The 25,705-nt window shown below is 42.5% G+C and overlaps 1 long non-coding RNA gene across 3 annotated transcripts in view; it reads left to right on the forward strand.

Annotated features, from left to right (window-relative positions):
* LOC111749280 (uncharacterized) overlaps positions 1 to 25,705 on the forward strand; it is a 101,641-nt gene that overhangs the window by 58,839 nt on the left and 17,097 nt on the right. Inside the window, exon 3 of one of the 3 annotated variants that reach the window (XR_010317459.1) lies at positions 16,759 to 16,835. The exons of the other annotated variants lie outside the window; for them this stretch is intronic. This is a non-coding gene — a long non-coding RNA (uncharacterized LOC111749280). Of the gene's footprint in view, positions 1 to 16,758; positions 16,836 to 25,705 lie in introns of those variants that run through there. 3 annotated transcript variants of the gene reach the window in all.

Consider the following 25,705-nt stretch of genomic DNA (forward strand, 5'->3'; position numbering starts at 1 on the left):
GTTCACCCAGTATTTCATCAAATATGTTTTCCTACAGCACACATTTTCTCCACTTCTTCTGGAGTTCTAATAAATAAACAGACTTTTTCTCTAATTCTTGAGACTCTGTTCATTTTTTTCCATATTTTTTCTCTCTTTTCAGAATAAATATTTTAAACTCATCTATTTTTTTTCTCTATCATCACCATTCTGCTGTTGAAACTATCAAATGAATTTTATTTCTACCATGTAAAATTTTCCTTTGCAAATAGCACCTATTATCTTTCCATTTATTTAAAAAGTGTCCCTGTTATTTCTTGGAGAATGATTAGAATAGCATTTTAAAATCTGTATCTTATGATTTCGAGACTACAAGTCCGGCTTAATTTTATGAGAATTTTTTTCTTTTTTGTTTTTAGCAGTCTTTTTTTTATTGACCCAGTTATGTTCAGGCTCCAAGTTCTGTCCCATCTTCTGTATTCTATGGTTCAAATGTTAGTTCAATTTTTGAAGGCTTTGCAGCTGTATTCAGATCTAATCTATGTGAGCGCCACTCAGTCTGGAACCTTGAAGGCGTTCTAACCCATAGGGCAGCTCTTAAAGGATTTGATAACACTTCTTAGGGTCAGGGCAATGCAGATGCATCTGGGGGGTGAACCAGGAGTTCATGGCAAGTCTGCAGAATCTCTTTCTTGCACAGTCTCCTCTCTTTATTTCTCTGCTGCTGTCTAAGTTCTGAAGGAGTGCTTTCCTGTCCCACTGGCAGGAATGCTGGGGCTTTAATCTCTTCATTCTGTCGTGCACATAAGTGACTGGTTCTACCTATGGGGCCAAAGCACTGGATGGACAACCAGCCAAAAGGCTGGCAGTTTGAACCTGTCAAGAAGCACCTCAGAAGACAAGCCTGGCTATCTGCTTTTGAAAAGTCTCAGCCTTTGAGATAGAATTGACTAGGTGCCAGTTAACAGCAGAGAGAGAGAAAAAATATATTGGAGATTCCTCTACACTCGTTGGCCCTTCCATACTCTGGTCAGAGAGAAGGACTCTCCTCTGCCACAGTTTCACGTGTCTGCCCACCTGCCCGTCTCTCTCCTTTACGGACCCTCTATCCCATTTATTTGAGAGAGGGCTTCTCTTGGAGCTGTTTCTGTCCACAACGGATGTGCAGCTCTGGGATTTGGGCTCATTTAATTTCAACCTCTGGAATGTTCATACTCTATGTTCTGGTTTCCCGCCCCCACCCCCATCCACCTTCAACAGTTTCCCTTGCAGAATCCTCAGATAGAGTCCCATGCATTTGTCCAGATACTTAGCTGTCAGATACCAGCATAGCCACCGGTGGAAGTGCTGGTTGTGGTTGAGGGGGAGGGAGTGTACACTGAAGGAGCTGCAAGACCTGGCTGCCTTGTGTGAGCAGGACGGGGGTGTGCTGAGGGACGAGTGCTGAAGGTGCTGCTGAGTCAAAAAAAAAAAAAAAAAAGAGTCAAGGGGAGTTTAATATAAAGTTGGGTCAAGGAGGGTTTGTTGACAAGGATTTATTGCCGTAGCAAGCGTTCTGGAAATGGGTTTAATATGCTGTGAGATTGCTTTTGGAAGGTTGGAAAAGGCAACGGCCCAAATTCTATGAAATCGAAATGCCAGACCTACTGTGTCGGGTGTTGGAAGAAGAAATAAAAGCCTCCAATATGTGGGCATGTCTGAGTTAGTCTTCTATAAGACCATTTCTTGGAAGTTCTGAAGGACACCCATTTCATCAAAAGAATAAGGAATGTAGAGCTGAGGGGAGCACCAGCAACATGGAGCTTACCAATACGTATCCTTTGCAGGGGGTCCCTGGACGCCACAAACAGTTAATTGTTCTATACTAGCTGAAAGTTTGGTGGTTTGAACCTACCCAAAGGCACCTCAGAAGACAGTCCTGACGATCTGCTTTTAAAGGATCACAGCCTTGAAAACCCTATTGAACACTTCTACTATGCCCACATGGGGTGGTCATGAGTCAGAAAGGACTTGATGACAGCTAACAAGAACAATTCTCTATAGGCTCAGGTTTTAGTGGAGGCTGGGCAGCCTAGTAGCAATGTAAATCATGGTATCCCAGCTGAACAGAGGCCAGGTGGAAGTACTTAACTGTCAGAAACAAGTTGTGTGTAGATTACCATAAAGGTCAGTAGCTCAGAGTATTAGTTATCTATTGGTGCATAACAAATCCCCAAACTTATCAGGTGTGAGATAAATGGAAAAATATTAAACCCATTTCGATAAATTTGGAACTAGACAAAAATTTTGGTAGCACTCAACATAGTTTTTAGGTGAAGGAATAAACTAGAAAATTTAAATAACTAGTAAAAGTATTAAAAGAGATATTTAAAATAATGATGATATAATTATATACCTGCATAAAAGACAAATGCATCAAAATCAATGGTTTCTCTCCAGTATAGAATAAGGGTCTAAAATTGGCAAGGGTGGGAAGGGCAGACCGTTCTCTTTCCCCTACTACTTGACTGTACCACACTGTGTCCAAAACTGTAAAATATTTAGCAAAATATTGTTTTAACCAGAGCAGCAAAGGACCTCTATGAGGGAAAACAATGTATTAAAGTACATAAAATGAAACCTGAATATATGCAAAAATATGCCATATTTTCAAATGGAAGGTCTTGTGAATTAAATGGAGGTCCCTAAAACTAATATATAAGTGGAATGCATTTCTAGCCGGAATATTAAGATAGTTGTTTTTGAACTGTATACAGTAATCATATGCTACAAATAGTACAGTAGATAACAAAGAATAAATAACAAAGAATATTCCTGTTGTTGCGAGACTTGGAGGCGATTTTTGACTCAAAGCGATCCCATCTGACTGCCCCATAGGGTTTTCTAGGTTGTAATCATTACGGGAGCAGAACACCAGGTCTTTCTCCCTTGGAGCCACCTGGCGGGCTCGACCTGCCAAACTTTCTTTGGATTAGCAGTTGAGCACTTAATCGCTGCAAAACCAGGGTGGTTTTACCAAAGTAAAACATGAAAAAGCAGGATAGTAACAGGTGTCTACCTCGTCGGGTAACAGAACAAATTGATATTACATAGCATAGAAGCTGACAAGTCAACCAATGAAACAGAAAATCTGTTAAGAAGTCACAAGAACCATTGATACAAAGGTCATATTTCAAGAAAATTATATTTATTTAAATGGTGCTGACTCAAGTGATCGTTCTGGGGGACAAAGCTTGCAAAAATGTGATACACAAATCATAGATTTAGAAAATCATGTGAAATGGAGATGACAAGGCTTAACAATTTCCATTTTACACAGAAGGATAAAAGTTAAGCACTTGAACAATGAGCAGTGAATTCAGACAGTTCATTCAGAGTAAATCCACATGCCCAATAAACACAGTCCAAGTTAAGAAAATATCAAACTGCCAGTGAAACTGGCACAATTTAAAAATCAGCACCACCTATGGCTGGCTGGGCTGTCGGGAGAAGGATCCCCTGAGACGTGGCTGGAGAGGTGCATTATGGCAGCTTCTAGGGGAAAGAAAAGGCCATGGCTCTGTACTTTTAACATTCTTTGAATTGGAAATCTCACTCTGTGGAGTCTATTCCACAGAAACAAATCCTGTAGTACACAAAGGATAGTTATTATTAATATGACCAAACTTTGACTGTCCATTGATGGTGGAATGATAGATAACTTATGGTAAAGCTACATCCTCAATAAAACAGGGAGTCATTAGAATGAAAAAGAGTTGTAGTAGTTGAGTGGGAAAAATCTCTATGAAGTATTATGGAAGTATTACTGAAACAATCAAGGTGCAGAGAAGTGTATATAAAATGAGCACATCTGGGTTAAACAATATCAATTGTTTGAATATGCTTGAATACCTGTTTATGTTTATGTGTGTGTATAAATGAGAAGACGAGGATACATGTATGTCTGTGCGTGCTTGTTTAAGCAAGGATAAGAGAGACTACTTACCACACTGTTAACCTGAATTACCTTGGATTCACTTGTGGGAAAGAACAGGAGGAGGAGAGCTAGAACATGCAGGAAGAATGGACTTAAAAAGCATGGATGATAATGTTTCCATTTTAGTGGTGTTATGTATGGACAAATAAATGTGTCTTGAGCAGAGAAAGCCAGAATATTCCTTAGAAATAAGGATGGCTTTGGACATGTTATCAAGAGGGACCAGTCCCTGGAAAAGGACATCATGCTTGGTAAAGCAGAGGTCCAGGGAAAGAGAGGAAGACCCTCAATGAGATTGATACAATGGCTGCAACAGTGTGCTCAAATATAGCAACTATTATTAGGATTGCAATGACGGGGCCGAGTTTTGTTCTGTGGTGCCTAGGGTCACTGTGAGTCAGAACTGACTTGATAGCTTCTAACAACAACATGTGTAAGTCCAGATAAAGTGTACTGAGTTGCTATCATCTATTTAAATTATTCATGTAAGTTAAACACCCAAAAATATACTGTTAGTGCCATATCTAATGACTTACAGAGAATCAAGGTATGTCAAGTGAAAGAAGGGGTGAGAGCAATGTGGGTAGAGTGAGACCAAGTTTCCATAAAAGCAAACACCCCAGCAGATGTACTTGTGTACCTGTGACTGTGTATATGTGTCCCTGCAGAGAAATGTAGGGAAGGACACACATGTGTCTATTAACATTGGATACCTTGTGGGAGTAGGAGCAAATTACATATGAGGGTGGGACCCTGATGTAACTTTTTTGTCATACAAATCTGTAATCTTGAAAATGTAATAAAAAACGATTTCAGAACTTTGGAAATTGATAAACATCATAGATACATGTATATTTTAACATGTTTCGTTAGATATTTTAAATAGGTGAAAATTTTCTGTAATGACAGACAAAAGATTTTAATCACTGGAAGGAGAGCACACAACAGACAGTAATAATGAGATCCAGTGCATTTCTTCTTGTTCTTGGAACCAGTGAGCTCTTCTGGTCTCTATAACTGGAAATGACCAAAAATAATTTTGGGAAGTCAGTAGAGTTACCCCTCAAACACGTTTGCAAGCACATGTCTACAGCTAAATGTAGAAGACTGGACACCATGTGCGATTCACTAGGTAACTCATGATGCTCCAGAAAATTCTCTTTCCTGGATGTGCTGGTACCACCTCCTCCCTGCCTTGACCCACTGTATAACCCGCCTTTGTGCATTCGAGGCCCTTTGAGGTCTGAGCCTAGAGCATAAAAAAGGACATCAACTGGGAAGGTAGCTTTTAAGAAGAAAGATGTTGATCAAAAGACTTCAGAAAGCAGCACCTCCCCAGCCAGCCTCTCCCCACCCTGGGAATGCCAACCCCTCCCACCCTGATACCTCTGAGAATCTCTGATTTTTTGTTTTGGATCCTTAGGAGACTGCAGAATTTACCTGGCCTGAACACCTTGGTTCTTCTCTACGTGTGACCCTCTGCCTCGCAGGAGCCGTCTCTGTCACTCTGAGGCATACACACAGGACAGCCTGTGGATGGAGGTGCCCATCCTAGAGGCCCTGCCCTCCTTTCCTCTGCCCTCTGCGGTCTCATCGCCCAGAGAGATGGATACATCCCTGTCATGTCCAGGGTTTCCCCACACCTGGCATTTGATGTTGTGACTGAGACTTGGTCTTTTTTGTCCACTGTTGAGTCTGGGCCTGAATTTGCCTCTTCCCATCCATACCTCTGGTCACCTGTGTTCTCGCTGTTCTCCCCAGGTTAAGAAGCCTCTCCTCTCTTTTGCTTCTTTCATCTCAGACGGCCTTTTTCTTCCAGTTCTTTGACCTCGGGACAGGTCAGATTTGACCACAGGGGGGGAAAAATTAACAAGATTAATTGACGTGTCGAGAACTGGAATGTACAGCTTTATTTAAAGGAGAAGAAAAAGTTCCAAAGCTCTACCCCTTACCCGAGGACATGCTCTACAAGAAGTACCCTGCAAGCACTGGATCAACTGTTATCCAGAAACGGTTAACACCCAGGGGGAATTTTTCTACACCACCTCCCACTTACATTCCCCTAATGAGGCAACAACAATGCATCCTAATCAGAACCCCAAATTCACCCTAGGAGACCAGGAGACATGGCTGGGGTGAATTCATTTTCCTTCACCGGGCCCTCCTCTCCTCCTGCCAAGCCCTACGTCTTTCTCTGCCTGTATGCTGCTGGGAAGGGACCCAGAGTCCTTGGTTTAGGGCTTTATGCCCACTGCTCACCTGCAGGCAGGTTTCCTGACACCCTGCCATCTCTCTGGCCGCGCAGCGGAAGCCGTGCTCACGGGTCACCAGCCACTCCAGGGTGGCTGCGTGGGGGCTCTCCCCGTGCTCCTCCCCTTGGTCGGTGGGGTCCGGAGTACAGGTCTGGGGCCCCTTCTGCCAGGGCTCCAGGGTGCTGACCAGGGATTCAGTGTTGGCCATACTTGGGGCAGAGCCGATGGTGCTCTCCTCAGAGAGCTCGGCCTTAAAGACCTGGGGCATCTTGCCCACGGGGTCAAAGGAGGTTTTGGTCTGCCAGGAGACCACCACCCCCTTGACTGTGTGCACCTGGGTGAAATATGTGCACCTGACCCATCGCTTTCCTGGGGCAGCCCCATAGCTGGAGGAGTGAGAGGTCTGCTCGGTGGAAGATGAAGGAAAAGAGCTCTCTGATGCTTTTGGAATCTTCCTGGGCCTGGAACTTGGGCTTTTTCTTGGGATGTTGTTGACTCTTGGGCATTTTTCTCTTGGATAGAGACCTCTGAGAATAGAGAGTAGATTTAGTTGAGCTTTCAGGGTCCTTATCCTCACCTGCGAGCCCAAATCTTTGGTCATAGGGACCGCTGGAGGCCTCTCCATCACCACATCCTCCACCTCTGCAGACCCCATGGTTTCTTTCTTCTTCCCCAGAGACCCTCCACCCTTTGGGGGCACTGCTGTGGAAGACAAAGTCTCCTTTGTAAAGTGGTACTGTTTATGGTAGTTCATTTTTTAAGAAGTTATTTTTCTTTAATTCCACATTTATTGAATTCCAATGAATTTGTTCCTTTGGAACTTAGAAATGACCTCATTCCCGTGAAACTTCATAATAAATGTGTGACGTCATTGAAAGAAATTTTCTATGAGGGTTTTTTTCTTAGTAAATTTGGGGTGTAAGCATTCAAACAAGAGCAATGCTCACCTCTTTTCAACGTCTTTTGCTGAAAGGCTGTTTTTACGGAGAAGTTATACTTAAAGAGAAGAATGCGTACATTTAGTTAAGACTCTTACATGTATACCTCTTTCTTGTACCCTTCTTAACCAAGCTACAGTAGAGGATTAAAATTGCTTTTCTTGGACTAGAAGCCCTTGTCCTTATTAGAGGAACTCCTTCAGCGTGAGGCAGAATGAGATGTCCGTATCTGAGAACCTGATGCCAGAAACCTCAGACAGACAGCACTCAACCACCTTAACTGGGTGTGTCTGGGTGGGTTGCCTATGTAAACCTAAAGGTCTGTGTATGTTTGTGAATATGTGGGAAGGACTGTAGACTTCAGGATCCAGAAAGAGATAGAGCTAGGTCGTATGTGTTGGATGGAGGGAAAGCTCCAGAGACAAGATCCAGACACGGAACCTGCCAGTAGTGTGTTAGAGGGATACAGAGACCAAGGAGGGAGCAGAAAGCAGGGCTCAGTCACTGAAAGGCAGAATGGGGCAGCAACAGAAAAGACAAAGGGGGTACACTAGTTGGAGAAAGGATGGAGAACTGGGAATGATAGCAGAAACTGAGGTTAGCTATAGTTGGAATTTGAAAATTCTTGCTAGGCTTTGAAAACATCATGCTGATTGAAGAAAGTTAGTCACAAAAGGACAACTACTGTATGATCTTACTTGTATGAAATAAGCAAATATATAGAAACCGAAGATTATTGGGGGTTGCCAGCTGTGACAGGTAGGCAGGAAGGGCAAGTTTTTCCTTTGGGGGCATTGAGGTTATGTTAATGGTTGTAGAATGTTTTGGAAAATGATACTGAGAATGGTTACAAAACTTGAAGAATGTAATGAGCAGCAATGACTCATACGTTAGAAATTTTTGAGTAACTGTGTTTTGTGTATATTTTCAACACAATTAAAAAAGGTTAAGATTGAAAAAAAAATCTATAGCTGTCTTTGAAGAATTGTTAATTCATTGTGAAAATATGGACAGGAGACCTTGGAGGAGAAGGGAAATCCCCAGAGCTAGAGGGCCAGAGCCTTTCTGGACCTTCTGCCTGAGACCAGGCTGAGGGCTGTGGCAGCTCACAGTGACTGGGAACTCTGGATGAACGTGTGTTACTATGCTCCATCACACCACCCACTCCCAAAACTTCCTGATAAATTTTTTATATATTTTTAATTCACATGGTATATTCATTCAATCTCATTAAAAAATTAAGTGCAAGTCTCTGTAACCACACTTCTCCCTGGTCCTATACCCACGGCCCTAGTTGCCCATTTGCTTCCTTTCCACTAACAAAGCAGGAGGGTTCACAGATCTGACATGTCTACTCCTGTTCTGGAAAGCCCCTCAGATCATAGTTGAATTCTATAGTTCACTCAGGTATTTATTCCTTCATTTATTTATTCACATTACAAATTCTTATTGTCTACTAATTGACAGGAAGTTTTTTCAGGTGAAAGCCTCAGTGATCCCTTGTGGTCCTTGTTTCCATGGTGAATCAAACCCCTTGCTGCCCAGCACCCATCACACAGACTAATTTCCTCCCACCCTTACCTCGGGCCTTAGAGAAAGGCCTCTTCCTCACGTATTGCCGCTCCATCTGGCTGGGTGAAGATGAACCAGGAAGGATGGTCACCGGCAAGATGTTTCTCCTCCTCCCATGTAGAGATGATGTCCCAAACTCTCACAAGTTGGGGACATTGATTTAGGATGAACCATTTGTACTTTGGTATCCAAAGTCGCTCTCCCACAGGAGACCTCAGACTGACAACATCTCCGAAGAGCAGTTGGGATCTGAGTGAGCACCAAGGCGTCCAGTAACCCTCGTGTGACATCATCGCTGACATCGCTCAGTTCCGAGGGCCCACTTTGAACCCAAATGCAGCAACAAGAAAAAATATGCAACTGTTGTGACAGGAGTTAGGAGGTTGAGAGGAGGGAAATTATATCTTAAAAATTAATTGAAATTTTTCCTCAAAGAGATTATCATTACTGGGGAAGGGAACTGTGAGTTCAGGGAACAGCAGAGTGTGATGAGCTGTTTTTCTCCCAAACCCCTCCTCTGGCCTTGAATCACATCTCTCCAGCCCTGGAGACACAATGTCCACTCTGAACACCTCTCAGGTCTCCTTTGCCACGTAGGCTTCACACAAGCTGTTCCCTCTGACTAGTGGACATTCTCTCCCTTCCTGTTGACTGGTTCTTCCCCCACGGTTCCCAGTCTGTGGTCCTGCTTTATGTATTCAGAGCACCTAGTAATCCTCCATCATAGCACTGGGTCATAGGAGACACTCATTTTCAAATTCGTGTCTTCCAAATGGGTTGTAAATAACTTGGGGACAAAGATGGGGTCTGCCTCGTATTTGGCAGTCCCAGAAAATGGGATAGTGCCTAACACATAAGACATACTCAGTATACCTGTGTTGATTAAATGAATGAAGACTCCCCCAAATCACTCACCCTTCACAGGCATCCAGTGCAGAATGGGGTTTTTTGGTCTGTTGCCTGGAGGTACCATCACTCGGTGGTGGAGTCTAGGCCACTCTCTCTTGAACTCCTGACTCTAAGCCCCAGGAAGTATGACTGTGAAGCTCCTTGGCCTGTCCACATGCTTCTCCCTTGGAGCCACTAAAAAGGGTAGGATTACAGCATCACAGAAAAGCAGGGAGACTCAGGACGTCTATGGTCAACCTGCCTGGGTGGCTTAGGAGAGCCCTCGGGGAAAGGTCCACTGTCCTCTGCTTGATCTGGAGTTCTGCTTTTGTTTGGGGAAATTTAGAGAAGGAACAAGCAAACTGTTGAAACATTTTAAGGCAGAGTTTGGGAAGTTGTGTTTGGTAGGCAGAGGATAGCCTGAGGATTTGAAGGAAAATGAAAGATGTCAACAGGGTAGCAGAGAGGGCTTGTTTTGTTTGACTACAGAAGGTAGAACAGGGAGAAGTGGTTGGAAACATAAGAAAAAATCTTCTGTCCATCCACTCATATTTCCAAATTTAGGTCAAGCATCCCTTCTTGGTGGAAGACTTTCCAGCCCTACACCTGGTAGAATTTACCACCTCTGCTCTGTACTCTATTGTACTTAAGAAACTTCTCTGCCACAACTCAAAACAGACTTGATTGCATTTACTTGCTGTAATGGTTGCAAAAATGGCCACACGTTCTCCTCTGTCTGTATCCATGCATTCTTATATGACTTTGCAGCTCCCTTTGTCAAGAGCAAGAGTCTTCCTCCAGTCCTTGAACTGGGACTGATCTATGATTGCTTTGGCCTTTGGGACAGTACCAAGACTAATAGAAGCGGAGACTTGCAATGGCCAGACACCGTGGCTTGCCCTCTTAGGAAAAACCAAACCTATCGCTCTTGAGTATATTCTAACTCATAGTGACCCTGAAGGACAGAGTAGAACTGCCCCATAGGGTTTCCAAGGCTGTAATCTTTACAGAAGGAGACTGCCACGTCTTTCTTCCGCAGAGCGGCTGGTGGGTCCGAACTGAAGTCCTCTCCTTTAGCGACAGAGCCCTTAACCACTGCACCACCAGGGCTCCTCCTTGCCCTTTTGCTGCTCTTCAAACCCTGAGAACCCATAGAAACAGCCCAGGCCACCCTAATAAATGACAAAAACCATTAGAGAATCCAGCTGAGAAGATTTCAGGCCCTCTGCCCGCCAGCTGACATGGTGGCTGATGCCAGATACATGAGGGAGTACAGCTGAGAGTGGCTGCGTCTGGTCCCGACCAGAAGAACCCCAAACTGCCAACCTGCAAAACTTTGAGCAAAGTAACTGGTTGTTATTTTAAGGCACTTCATTTTTGGGTCTTTCATTACACGTAATCAATAACTGATAGATTGGTTAACTGGGCTGTTTCTCTCACGAGACTGCAAGGAATCTTTCCTTAATCATTTATGTATCAGCAGTATCTGGCAGAGTGTTGTTCACGTAGCCATTAAAAAAAAAAATTAAAGCCATTAGACAGTAGAAATTTCTTCATTTACATAATTAAAAAATTTCTGTCATTATGTTTTAATTTTCTTTTATGAATAAGATATGGCTGGATTTGAAAGTCTAAGCTGAGCATACATGTATTTTTCTAAGGTATTAATCCTTTTTTCTTGCTATTACTGAAACATGTAGATGTAATTCCAATATTATACTTCATATTCACTGTTTATATTTTTTTTATCATTCTACCTTTCCTGTTTCTTTTTTTTATTGGAATGATCAAATTTTTCTTACTTTCTTTTTCCTTCCAGTGATTTCAAAGTTGTATTATCAATTCCCATTCTTTAATAGTAAACATGAGATCTTTTCACATGTTTATTTTGTATATTGTATCAAGTTCATATCTCAGTTCTTTCAAACAGTATGATTTTGCTAGTAGCCATCGAGTTGACGCCAACTAATGGTGAACTTAGGTTCAACAGAAGTAAACGTTGCCAGGTCCTGTGCCATCCTCACAACTGCCAGCAATTTAGATTCCATCATTATGGGGTATGTGCCAGTCCATGTCACCAAGAGTCTCCCACAGCCTTGTTGGCCTTCTACTTCACCAACCGTGATATCCTCCTCTAGGACTGATTGATCCCTCCTGATGACATGTCCAAAGCAAGTGAGCTGGACAGTACTCTCTTGTGATCTGTAAGGCTTTAACTGGCTAATTTTCAGAAGTAGATCTCCAGGCCTTTCTTCCTAGTTTGTCTTAGTCTGGAAGCTCCACCGAAACCTGTCCACCATGGATAACCTGGTGATTTTTAAAACACTGGTAGCCTAGCTTCCAGCATCCTAGCAACATGCAAACTGCCAGACGGGCGGTGATACAAACGGGATGTTGTTGTTGTTACGTGTCAGCAGGGCAGTTTCAGTTGAGAGCGACCCCACATACATGAGAAGGAAATGCCGCCATGTCCTATGCCGTCCTCACAACCGTTATTATGCTAGAGCCCAGTGTTACAGCCACTGTGTCAATCCGTCTCATTGAGGGTCTTCCTCTTTTTCACTTTCTACTTTCCAAGCATAATGTCCTTCTCCAGGGATCCGTCTCTCCTCATAACACGTCCAAAGTATATGAGACAAACACTCACCATCCGTGCTTCTAAGGAATAGTCTGGCTGTACATCTGCCAAGACAGATTTGTTTGTCCCTCTGGCAGTCCATGGTATATTCAATATTGCTCACCAACACCATAATTCAAAGGCAGCAATTCTTCTTTGGTGTTCCTTATACATTGTCCAGTTTTCACATGCATATGAGGCGATTGAAAATGTCATGGCTTGGGTCAGGCACACCTTAGCCTTCAAAGTGACACCTTTGCTGGTCAACACCTTCAAGAGTTCTTTTGCAGCAGATTTGCAATACATTATTTGGTTTCTTGATTGCTGCTTCCATGGGTTTTGACTGTGGAACCAAGTAAAATGAAATCCTTGATAACCTCAATCTTTTCTCTGTTTATCATGATGTTGCTTATTGGTCCAGTTGTGAAGATTTTTGTTTTTCTTATATTGAAGTGCAATCCCTACTGAAGGCTGTTGTCTTTGTACTTCATCAGTAACTGCTTCAAGTCCTCTTCACTTTCAGCAAGGTTGTGTTATCTGCGTATCATTGGTTGTTAATGAATCTTCCTCTAAACCAAATGCCGTGTTCTTGTTCATATACTGCAGTTTTTGGATTATTTGCTCAGCATACAGATTGAATAAATGTGATGAAAGGATACCACCCTGACACAAACGATTCCTGATTTTAAACCACGTAGTATCCCCTTGTTCTGTCATAAAAACTGCCTCTTGGTCTATGTACAGGTTTCACATGAGCAAAATTAAGTGTTCTAGAATTTCCATTCTTTGAAGTGTTATCCATAATTTGCTATGATTCACATAGTCTAATGCCTTTTCATATTCAATAAAATATAGGGAAACTTTTTTCTGGTATTCTCTGTTTTCAGCCAAGATCAGTCAGACATCAGTAATGATATTCCTCGTTCCATATCCTCTTCTGAATCCAACTTGAATTTCTGGCATTTTTCTGTCAATGTCCTTTTGCAACTTCTTTTTAATGATCTTCAGCAAAATTTTACTGGCTTTTGATATTAACGATATTGTTCGATAGTTTCCGCATTTCGTTGAATCACATTCCTTGGAATGGGCACAAATATGTATCTCTTCCAGTGGGCTCGTGAAATTTCTCGGCATAGGCAATGGAGCACCTCAAGCACTGCATCAGTTTGTTGAAACATCTCAACTGGTAATCTGTCAATTTTTGGAGTCTTGTTTTTGCTAATGCCTTCAGTGAAGCTTGGACTTTTTCCTTCAGTACCATCAGTTCTTGATCATATGCTACCTCCTGAAATGGTTGAACATCGACCCATTTTTTTTTTCTACAATCACACTGTGTATTCTTTCCATCTTATTTTGATGCTCCCTGTGTTGTTCAATATTTTGCCAATACAATTCTTCACTATTGCAACTCGAGGCTTGAATTTTTTCTTCAGTTCTTTTAGCTTCGGAGATGCCACGCGTGTTCTTCCCTTTTATTTTTCTAACTCCAGGTCTTCGCACATGTCATTATCATACTTGGTCTTCTTTAGCTGCCCTTTGAAATCTTCTTCTCAGCTCTTCTACTTCATCATTCCTTGCATTTGCTTTCACTACTTTACGTTCAAGAGCAAGTTTCAGAGTATCTCTGACATCCATTTTGGTTTTTTCTTTCAGTATAAGGGCTGTATTTGAGGGTACCATCATTTTTATAACTGGCAAGTGTTCTCGTACAGTTATTGACTGTAGCTGGGCACCATCTAGTTCTTCTGGTCTCAGGCTGATGGAGTCTCTGGTTTGTGTGGCCCTTTAGGGAAGGCTTTTTATACAAGGAATTATACTTAAAGACAGAGCATAATTTGCATTTTTGTGTATAATTAAAAAAAAAATTTTTTTTTTTAAAGCTTCTCCTTAAACCCTTAGCCAGTTCACAGCAGGATATTAAAATTGCCTTTCCCTGAACAGAAAGCTCTCCCCATATCATTATGAGAATACTCCTTCAGTCTGAGGCATAAAGAGGTGTCCATATTTGAGAGTCTGATGGCACAAAACTCAGTAGCCAAGACACAACCACATCAACTGAGTGTGTGGGTGGGTTGCATTTGTCAACATAAGGGTCTGTATTTTTCCAAGTATGAGGGTAGGATTGGTGAGTTAAGGAAGAAAGAGATGGAAGCAGCTTGGGAGGGGACTGCAAGCTCAGTGACAGACAGAAGATGTGGCGGGGGATCTCTGACAAGGATTTTAGAGGCCAGTCAGAAAACTAGGAAGCAGGAGGAAATAGGGCCAGTGGAGGCAGCACTGGAGTAGTGGTGGAAAGCAGCAAAGATAATGGTAGTGAGGAGGGCAAAAAAACTGGCCTGAAAAGAGTAGGCAATTTGAGACCCTAGACAAAATTCAGGTTAAGCAGGAATGTAAAAAAATTCTATACCTATCTTTGCTGTGATGGTTTGTTAGACCCTTGGGGAGAGGTGGGAAGGAGACATAGGAGGAGAAGGGGAGTTCCTGGATCTAGGGGAGGAGTCTGCAAGCCCTCCTTCTGCCCTCAGTGAGGTGGGCCCTGGGGTCCTTCAACCTCCCACTCCCAGAACCTCCTGAGACTTTTTCTTAATTCTTCACATACTATATTAATGTCATTAGAAAATATAATAACTAAGTATGCTTCTCTCTAACCACCTTTACCCCCATCCCACACTCTCTGCCCCACTGGCTTCCTTCCTTTCCACCAGGTACAGATCCTAAACAATAGAGTGCCCTGTCTGCACCCGGTTTGGAAAGCATTCGAACCCCCAATGAATTCCTTAGTTTGATCCCTCACTTATTCCTACATTTGTTGTTGATATAAGACTTTGGTTAATTACCTACCAGATGACAGAAAGCGCTTTCTCAGGACAGTCCTCCTTATGACCTTATCATTCACCCCAAATCCTTCATCTTGTCCCATCATGGCTCTCTTTTGTGGTGGAAACCAGAGCCTTTGTTTTCTAGCACAGATCAGTCGGGGACAATTTTTCCTCTCACCCTTATCTAGAGTCTTAAAGAAAGGCTTTTTCCTCATGTATCACTGTTTCATCCTGTCTGGATGAAGATGTCCAAACATGATGGTCTTCCGAAGGATCTTTATACCTTCTACCAGTTCTTGATGATGCATGACCTTTTGATGACTTGGGGAGACTCTGGTTTAGTCAGGAATTTCCATGATTCAGTAGTTCCAGGTTCTCTCCGACAGGACCTCAGATTGACACCCTCCCCAAAGAGCAGGTGAGATCTGCGTGAGCACCATGGCTTCCGTAACCCTGTGTGACATCATTGCTGACATTGCTCAGTTCCATGGGACCACTTTAAAGTGAAATAGGGCAAAAGGAAAACATGGAACTGTTTAAATAGGGGCTTGAAACCTGCCAGTCCCAGACTGTGAAAACAGGGCTTGTATTAAAAATGAATTGCAACTTTTCCCTGTACTCCATGGAGTTACTATCCCTTGGTGGGGAGAGAGAGAGTACAGGGAATCATTACAGCGTGACAGGGAATTGCTTTTTCCAAAACTGCTCATTTCAGCCTGTTGGAATCATGTCTCTCCAGCCCTGGTCATACAATATCCACTCTGAATGCCTCTCAGGTCTCCTTAGCTTCTGAGGCTTCACACAGGCTCTTCCCTGTGACTAGAAGGTTTTCTCTCCACTCCCATTTCCTGGCCTATCCTCTGGTGAAGCATGGTTAAAAGAACTGACCCCGTAAAACAGACTGGGCTTATGACCTCACCGACAAATGCTAAGACTCAGGACTTTTGTGGTCAGCCAGAATGGGAGGCTTAGGAGTTGACTTGGGAAAAGTCCATGACCTCTGTACCTTCCATACTCTGCTTTCATTCTGGAAACCGTTTAGAAAAGGAACTAGGAAACAAGGAGATCATTTGAGGAAGAAATTAAGAAAGTTGGGGTGGTGATGGGGAAGAAGCTGACTTCTCAGAGGAAAATAAAAGTTTCAACAGGGAAATGCTAGGGGCTCGTTTTTTGTGACTCCAATCTATTGAACAGGGAGGAGTGGTTGGAAAAAAAAAAAAAAAAGATAATCTGTACCTATTCACAAATGTAGCAATTCCCTCAGTGGCCTCACCCTGTCTCCTCAGACTTCTCTCTGGAGAAGACATGGGGCTTCCTGGACCTGGGCCTTTTTTCACCCCTTAACTATCCAATCATATTCCCAACTTGATTCAGGCATCACTTCCTGGTTGTGGTCTTACCTAAATATTTTTCTGGCAGATTTGTTCACTTCTTGCTCCATACTTCATTGTACCTGCAAAACCGATTACCACAGCATAAAACACAATTGCACTTACTTGTTGTGGTTGTTTAAAAAATGTCCACACATTTGTCCTCTCTCCATGCCCAGCCTTCTGTGAGACTCTGGAGTGCCTTTCATTAGCAGTAGGAGTCTTTCTCCACCCCTTAGTTGGGGCTGACGTTATCATTGTTTTGGACTTTGGGATACTGGGAAACTTGATACAAGCAGAGAGTTGAAAGACTTTGCATTGAGACTTTCCCTTTTGTTGCTCTTAAGCCCTGAGAACTCACGGAAGCGAACCTAGGCCAGCCTACTAGATGATGAGAGACCAATGGAGAGAAGATCCTATGGTGTCACTGAGTTGACTTTAGGTGAACTGGCTCCCACCTGACCTGGAACCAAATAGTAGACACATGAGGAAGCCGTGCTGTGATCCACTGTGCCTGGCCCAGGTCAGAAGAACCCCAAATGGACAACTTGAAAAATTGTGAGCTTAGTAAATGCTTGCTCTTTTAGGACACTATAATTTGGGGTCATTTGTTACACAGCAATACATGACTGATAACAACTGTTAACTTGGCTGTTTCTCTCAGCAGGCAATGAGGGCACTTCTCTGAGTCATTTCATCATGAAGAGCAACTGCCATAGGGTCTCACATGTAGCTGTTATATAGTAAATCTTTGTTGGCTTCATGGATGAATGAATAATATGAACCGTAACTGTGAATCTGCACAAATTCATGTGCGCAAGAAAACATGATATTTCTTTCAATCAATTGAATTCCAACTCAGAGCTCTTGGCTTACAAAATTGGGGTGAAATTTTAACCTTACTTATTTTTAGGGCTTTTTTTTTTCCGTGTTGGTTTATTTTTAGGGTGCCCCTCGCCCAGATATGCAGTAATTCCTGGAGTCTAATGAAGGACCAAGGTTTGGAGAAGAGCTTTAACACGCTCATTGCCCCAGCCTATGTGGGTGATCTCTCTAGAAGCATTGCCTCTGCGGCTTCCTTTCCCAGCTGGAGCATGAGAACGTTGGCAGGGCTGGGAACGCCATAAGGGGGTCTGTCTACTTACGTGCCTGCATCACCCTTTGAGTGCTGCCACTTACCCCAGGGCTTTATCAAGAAGCAGACCTCACCCCTTCCTAATGTCTAGGACTCTGCTGTCTGACTCTTCCCCTGGGTTCCAGTTCACTCAGTGTGATTAATCCAGTGAGCTGAGGCTTTTACCATAGATTCTTCAGAGTCTCCAGGTTTCAGGGATTCAACTCTGTGAGTCCAACTACCTCTTTGAAATGAGGCAGGGAAGGAAGGAAAATGCAGAAAGATTTTATGTTGAATTTAATGTTTCAATAAAATTTCTTGCCATGCGTTTTCAAAGGGTCCTGCCTAACGGTTCCCTCTGTTCTCTTACAAGATGCAGGACGATGAGGAAGGAATGTTTGTTGTGTCATAATCTGTGGAAGGATGCAAAGTGCACATGGGGTTCGTTACTCCTGATGCTCACACTATTGCACCCCACCTACTGGGAAATCACTGCAAGTGTAACTGAGTCCCTCACACATCCACACTGAACAGCTTTCGGATTCTCATAAGCAGGAGTTATTTGTGTCCTAAGATGAGCCACTCCTTGGAAGCCCTACCCTGTCCTATAGGGTCGCTGTGAGTCAGAATCAACTGCATGGCAAGAGTTTTTTTTTTTTGGAGAGGGGTTGATATTAGCTGCAGAATAATGTTTAAAAAAATTCTGACAGTGTAGCAGGTGAAACCAACACAATGAAACTGAAATGAAATCTCTTTTTCACACTTATCGACCCCACAGTTCCTTTGAAGTGTGTACTTTTCACTGAGTTTAGAGGAAAGAGAGAACTCTTCACGAGAGAGACACAGCTTGGGACACCTCCAAAATTACACGACTCCTCCCTGATGTTAGGTAACATTCCGTGCTGTTTGGCTGGTTTATCATCTGACTGCTCCACAAAAATAGAAGGCCCATACGGGCAGGAGCTTCTCTGCTGTGTTGCAAGAGTATCCTGGTTCCTAGCACCTAAGAAGCACTCAAAACTGATTTGAGTGAACGAATGAGTGGGTGGCTTTTTATAAAAACCATGGTACTGCTCTCTTTATGTAGTTACAATAGTGAAAACAGGGGTAAGGAAATGGAGACTAGTACTCGCATAACTTAAAGTTATATAAAATGAGAACAGAACTTCTATAATGAAGAGAGAGACAAAAATAAAGTGTACTAACTGAATGTACCCCCTTCACTTTGGTTGGAAAGAGACATGGTAAAGTTGGGTTGTTTTTCCCCTACTGATTTATAGGTTCTATATATTGAATTGAAAAATTAGTCTTTTAGGAGTCACAAATATTTCTATTGAGAGATAATTCACCTGCCATAACATTGCCCTTTGAAATGTGCACAATTCTGTGGTTTCTAGTATATGGACAGAGTTGTGCAACAATCACTACTGTCTAGCTCCAGAATATTTTCAGTACCCTGTAAATAAATGCCCTACATATTAATAGTCATCCTCATTATTCCTTTCGTCCAAGACATAACAACCACTAATCTACTTTCTGTCTGTGTTGGTTTGTCTGTTCTGGACATTTCATATAAATGGAATCATGCACCATGTGGTCATTTCTGTTTGGCTTCTTTCACTTAGCATAATGTTCTCAAAGTTTGTCCATATTGTTGCATGTATTTTAATGACTGAGTAATATTCCAGTCTATGAATATACCACAGCTTGTCTACCAATTCATGACATTTGGATTCTCTCCACATTTTGGCTATTTATGAATAATGCTGCTATGAAAATTCTTTTGTAAGTTGTTCTGTGAACATGCTTCAGCTCTCCTGGGTACATACCTAGGAGTGGAATTGCTATGCATGGTAACTCTGTGTTTAACTTTCTGAGCAAGTACCTAACTGTTTTCAAAGCGATTGGATCATGTTACATGTCCACCAGCAATGTATGAGGGTTCCAGTTTCTCCACATGCTCACCACTTGTGTTGTCCATCCTGTTGATTTGAGCCATCTTAGTGGTTTTGAAATAATAGTGAGTTTTGGTTTTGATTCGCATTTCTCTAATGACTGATGAGGTTGAGCTTCTTATCATGTGATTATTGACCATTTCTATGTCTTCTTTGGAGAAATGTCTATTCAAATCCTTAGCCTGCAATTTTTTTTTTCAGCTTTTTGCCTGTATTTTTGCTTTCTTCATATAGTTTTTGCTATGCCAAAGATCTGTATCTGTATCTTACCAGTTTTAGCCTTCACAGCTTTGGGATTTTTAGAAAATCTTTCTCTTTTACCAAGAAAAAACTAAACAAAATCTCTCATAGTTTCTTCTGAAATTTGTATGGTGGCATATTTTACTTTTAAATATGCGATCCTTTTGGAATTTCGTTTCCTGCAAGCTATGAGAAAAAGGATGAAAATATTTTTACAGGTGATCTAAATGATTACCAAATTGCTGAAAACACTCCTTTTTGCCTTTTTGCATAAGCCATATCTTAACTGCATTTTCCCATATTCCATATAGAAAAGCATTTTTACAGAAGGAGGCCCACCATTTCCAGCCATTTCATTTTAAGGTTTTGCTTTGCTGCAATAGAAATCCCTTCTATACCTTATCTACACACCTGTTCTCATAGCCAATAAAAAGTTTGTGTGAGTAGGACTCCTGTGAATTTATAAGATGAGGTTGAATTTCATATCTGGTTCCATGTGGTGCAGTCCAGCAGAAGGACAGACAGAAGCAGTAGCTCCGGAGGCAACAGAAGCTATAAGCACATGAGCCTCTCGAGATTTGCTGCTGAATTTCACAGAAAGTTCTAGACTTTTCTATATAAACATATCATTATATATGGCCATCACCTCAGAACAGACAGAGAATGATGCTTTGAAAGTGACGCATTCAGGACAGAACTGGAGAAAAATGTAGAACAATCTTCTAACTCACAAAAAAACACCAGACTTACTGACTTGACAGGGATTAGAGAAACCCGGAGTGTATGGACCCCAGATATCCTTTGAGGTCAATAATGAAGTCGCTCATGAGGTTCACCCTTCAGTCAAAGATTAGACAGGCCGATAAAACGAAATGAGACTCCAGCAGCATACTAGCCCAGGACCAAGGACTAGAAGGTAGGAGAGGACAGGAAAGCTGGTAATAGGGAACCTAAGTTGAAGAAGAGAGAGTGTCGACATGTCATGGGGTTGGTAACCATTGTCATAAAACAATATATGTACTAGCTGTTTAGTGAGACGCTAGTTTGTTCTGTAAACCTTCATCTAAAGAACAATTTAAAAAGTTAGGCTTTCAGAACGAGGGTGTTCATTCCTTAGAAGCATGTGCTTTGTTGAACATATCTACCCATTTCTATTGGGTATGTATCTAGAAGTAGAATTGCTGGGTCGTAGGATACATGTATGTTCACAGCTTTAGTAGATATGGCCTAAGCATTTTTAAAGTGGTTGTACCAAATTACGCTTTCACTAGCAGTAAATTAGAGATCCCTTTGCTCCATGCTGTATCTAGTAGTTGGTATTTTCCATCTTTTTCATTTTAGCCATTCTGGTGTGTGGGGGATAGTATCACATTGTGACATTTTATTAGAGTTTCTCTGATAACTGATGAATGTATGTTGGCCATACAGAAATCTTTTCAAGTATTTCCTCATCTATTGGACTTTTTTTTGCTTTTGCTTTATAAACGGTTCTTTATATAGTCTAGAACCAAGTCCATAGTAGGACACAGGTATTGCAAATAACTTCTGCTATCATACGAATTCACCCTTGTGGCTTGTCAAGAGCTTTCAGATTCAGAAACCTGCCCTTTATAAGAACAGGCAAATGGTTAGTGACGAAAGTTTATTAGGGGTTAGCAGGGGCAGGAGGGAGGAAATAAAGCAGTGTTATTGCATACAGAGCACGGAGTTTCAGTTTATGGTGATGGAACAATCCCATTGATTAAGGGTAAGTTTGCACAGCTGATTAATGTAATTGCTGTCAATAGCTTGTACACCTGTACAACTTGTTCACTTGGCAAAGGTTGTGTGGAATATTTACAGCAGCAACAAAAATGAGCAGCTTCTGAGGCAACACTATAGTCTGCAATTGATGAGATTTTTTTTTTATTCTTTTATTATACTATTCTCAGTTTTCTGTTTTGTTAACATGTGACTGTTAAAATCAAAGATAGTAAAGCATTTGCATGATGAAAGTGGTAACAATGTCTGTCCCACCCACTGTGTCCATCTGAAGCTTAAATGAGGAACTACGTGCCACTAGCAGACGCCCAGCCTTACTTGGCACTCGGGAAATATTTCATTTCTCCCACTCCTCTGGCTCACGGTCTTCTCCCCTTGTTTATTTGCTCTTTTCTCTTTCCAGCTGGCTGTATGTGACCACCAGGCTTCCTGACTCCATCATTCTGCTTTCCATACCAACGTTATTGTAACTTTGGGATCTTGGGCAGTGGTGAAAGTTACACACTATCCCTGCCATTATGAAGGGGACAAGCCAGTGCGGGTGGGAGGGGCATTGGGGAAATTCGGCCTAGAGAAAGGACAGACCACCTTCCAGGAACCGCAGTGGCCTTCAGAGAGCTTTGTTGGCTGCAGTTCACCTGGCCGGCTTCTAGATGTCAGAGTGCCCTAGGGCTCGGTGCTTAGTTCTCTCTATTGACACCCTCTGTCTAGAATGACTCAGTGAGTCCCCTGCTGTCTATCTGTAGCTACAGATGCCAGCTTTATAGCTCCAGTCAAATTCCTCCTGTGTGCAGACTCATATATTCAAATGTCAGCCTAACTCTCTGTATTGACCTCTTCTTTCATGAAATGGGCATTATAATGGCACATTCCTCATAGGACTATCATGCAGAGCAAAAATCTTCAGGACAAGCACTTACAAGAGTGCCTGGCACCAGTGCATGTGCTCAGTAAGTGTTAGCTGTTAGTATTGTTACCTGACATCTTCACATGGATCTCTGACAGCTATGCCATGTTATCAAGGCCATGAAGCAAGTCTTGGTCCCAAACCCATTCCACCCATATCAATTTCTCAAGGCTACAGTGATAGGAGTGTGTGTGTTTCTCCACTTAATGGACATGGTTAAAAAGGTTGACCAGGTCCTTCATAATAAGTTGCTCCAAAGTTCATATGGGTGACCACTGAAACAAGTTACAGTCAACTAATATAGAAAAAAAACAGAACCACTCTCAGCTGCTCATGCTTGTACTCTCAGTTCAGAATATCTGGTGAGGGCACTATTATGGACTGAATTGTATAACCCCAAAAGGTACATTGAAATCCTAACTACTGTACCTGTAAATGTGACCTAATTTAGAAATAGGGAATTTTTTAAATTATGTTAATAAGGCCATACCAGTGTAGGGTGGGTCCTAAACCTAGTCCCTCCTGAGTTATAAAAAGAGCAGAATAGACACAGACAGGAGCAGATGCATCTACAAGGCCAGGAACACAAAGGGTGGCTGGAAGATGCTAGAAGCTGAAATAGACATGAGCCATGCCCTGAATTCAGACTTCTAGCCTCTCCTGTACTGTGAGAAAATAAATTTCTGTTCTTTAAAGCCACTCAGTTGTGTTTTTTTTTTCTTATGGCGGCACTAGGTAACTAACACACATACCTGTGCTTATAAATCCAGCCTAGGGTAAAATAGTGCTCTCCCCTCCTTGTCTAGCCCACCTGGATCCTGCTGTTTCCCTATCAGTGTCCTCTGCTTTCACTAAGCTACAAAAGAGCCGGCTTGATGCTGAGGCATAGAAATTCACTTTATTTTTTACTTTGTATTTATGATTAACTAGTATTAATTCTAATGTTTTCTATGGCTTTTAAATTTTTCTGTGAATGTTCGTATAATCTGTGAATAATAAGTTATATTTCTCTTTTTCTTGTCATTTTGTTCTAGCTTCGACCTCCACTGTTAAATATTTAATAGAAATAATAAGAGAAAGCATCCTTGTTTTATCGCTAATTAATTTTAAAGAGAATGTCCCACATTTCACCATGAACTATCATGCTAGTTGTATTTTTCCAAGTTTGGGAACTCCTTTTTTGTTCCTAGTTTGCTCAGAGTTCTTATGTCTCAGTGTGATTGGATTTTATCACTGCTTTTCACCATCTCTTTACATGAGCCTCGTCTTTTCTTCCTTAACCTACACATGTGGTGAATTAAGTTATTAAATGTTTAATGTTCCCTCAAGATTGCATGCTGACAATAAACCGCCTTGATCATGGCATATTACATGGTTTATACTTGGCTGGATTTCTTTGCCAGCATTTTATGTAGGGTTTTGCATCTCAATTACTTATACCTTCCTTTTCTAATTCGGTATCAATATTAAAGTAGCCCCACACAAGGATCAAGTTGGACAGCATCTCATATTTTTCTCTTCTTTGGTGACTATGTACAAGTTTAAGATGATCTGTTTTTTGCATGTTTGCTGGAACTGGCGTGAAAGTGGTCTCCCAAATCCGAAACCATTTGGCCATCGAGTTGATTCCTTCTTCGTAGGGAGATCTTGAACTACTGACCCATTTTGTATAGTGATTAAAGGCCATTTCTGGTGCTAGTTTACTTAGAAAAATTTCCACTGCATGTTGTAGGCTGCTAGGATTTCATCATTAAATATTATGCGGTTATCACTGTTTTCGGCCTCGTCCAGGCCAGTTAATCAATCCCAGATTTTCCATTTTCCCGAAGTCAGACTGCTATCTACTCCTGGTACCAGTTCCCTTACCTAAGACTTATTTGCAAAGAAAACATACAACCAAGCCTCCTTTGAGTCTATGATGTGAGAATACAGTGAGTCCCACATAATGTAACTTCTTTGTAATTATTCTTTTTTTTAAGTGTTTCACATTTACTTTTTTTTTTCATTTCCCACCTATCTAGCAGTTTTAAAGTTGTGCATTTCAGGTTGAGGTCAGTAGCTGGACTGACTCTGCGGGGTGGGGCGGTGCCCAGTTGCATCTGGGCATCAAGAGAAGGCGCCTCTAGAACTAGGAGGCCTGAGGTGGAGGTTGGGTGGTTGGAGGGGTGGGGGCGGGGCAGGGCTGCACAGAGAGGGGCGCCCAGAGGGATGCGCGATGTCCAGGGCTGCCCCGCTGCAAGCTCACGGGCAGCAGGATGGAGTTGGCTTCAGGAGCCTTTTGCCACAGTCCCAGCCCACCTAGCCCTGCCCTGAACTCAGACCCCCCAGGCTCACAGATCTCACCAGAATAGGGGAAGCCTGAGACCACAGAGAGCAAGACTCAGTGCACATATCTGAGCCTGATCACAGCGTTTATGCTGGGATAGGAGGGCAGAGGAGGCATATGGGGACTTGGGTCCAGACGATGACCCAGGAAGGGTGGGAGAATTGAGGTCACCCTCGAACTCTGGGTCCGCACATGGAGGCCCGAGGTTGCACTTCTGGGAGGAGAAGGCAAAGCCCCAGAGGCCACACTGTACATACACACACTGCACCCCCTTTCTCCCTCAGAAGGGCTCCCCAGGAAGGTCACCCCTAGTTTGAGGTGCAGCAGAGTCTGCCCCGGTCAGGACTAGGGACGTTATTTCCTGCACTTTCACCACTGGCTGATAGTAGACTCCTTTCTCCATAGACTAAAGAAGAAATTATCGAAATAAGCGCAAAACTCCAGACTTGAGTTAAGGATCATAAATTAACACAGGGAAATACAACTTAAGCAATAAATGCCTGTTTGGAGCCCAAGTTGCATTAAAAAAAAAAAAAAATCCTGAACAAGACCCCAGAGGGAGTGATAGGAACCTCCCTCTTTTGCCTCAGTCCGTCTGTGGCCCCAAGCTTTCTCATCTCCCACCTCCCAAGACTGTATCAACTGCTTTGAGAGTTTTAGAATAAAGATCCCCAGGAATATGGCTGCTCTCATTCAGTAAGGATTTCCCCAGTGCTGGACTAGACTAAATTCTGAGAATTCTCCAGAGGCTTCCGGGGCCTTCGTACTGGATGGTCAACACACCAAGCTGCAGAGCCAATTCCTTTTTCCTGCAATTGGGCATGACCCCAGGGACATGACCCTGAGGGTGCTGACACTTCCTCAACCAATGACCCTCCCCCTGGGTTTCCCTCTGTCTGGGTCTCAGGATCAGTCAGGCCAACTTGTCCCCTCCGGAGAGTTTCTGTTGAAGGACACCTAAGTGGCACTATGGGTTTGTGCCCCCCACCCT

This window comes from Loxodonta africana, chromosome 13 (genome assembly GCF_030014295.1).
Source record: "Loxodonta africana isolate mLoxAfr1 chromosome 13, mLoxAfr1.hap2, whole genome shotgun sequence".
Taxonomy (NCBI): Eukaryota; Metazoa; Chordata; class Mammalia; order Proboscidea; family Elephantidae; genus Loxodonta; species Loxodonta africana.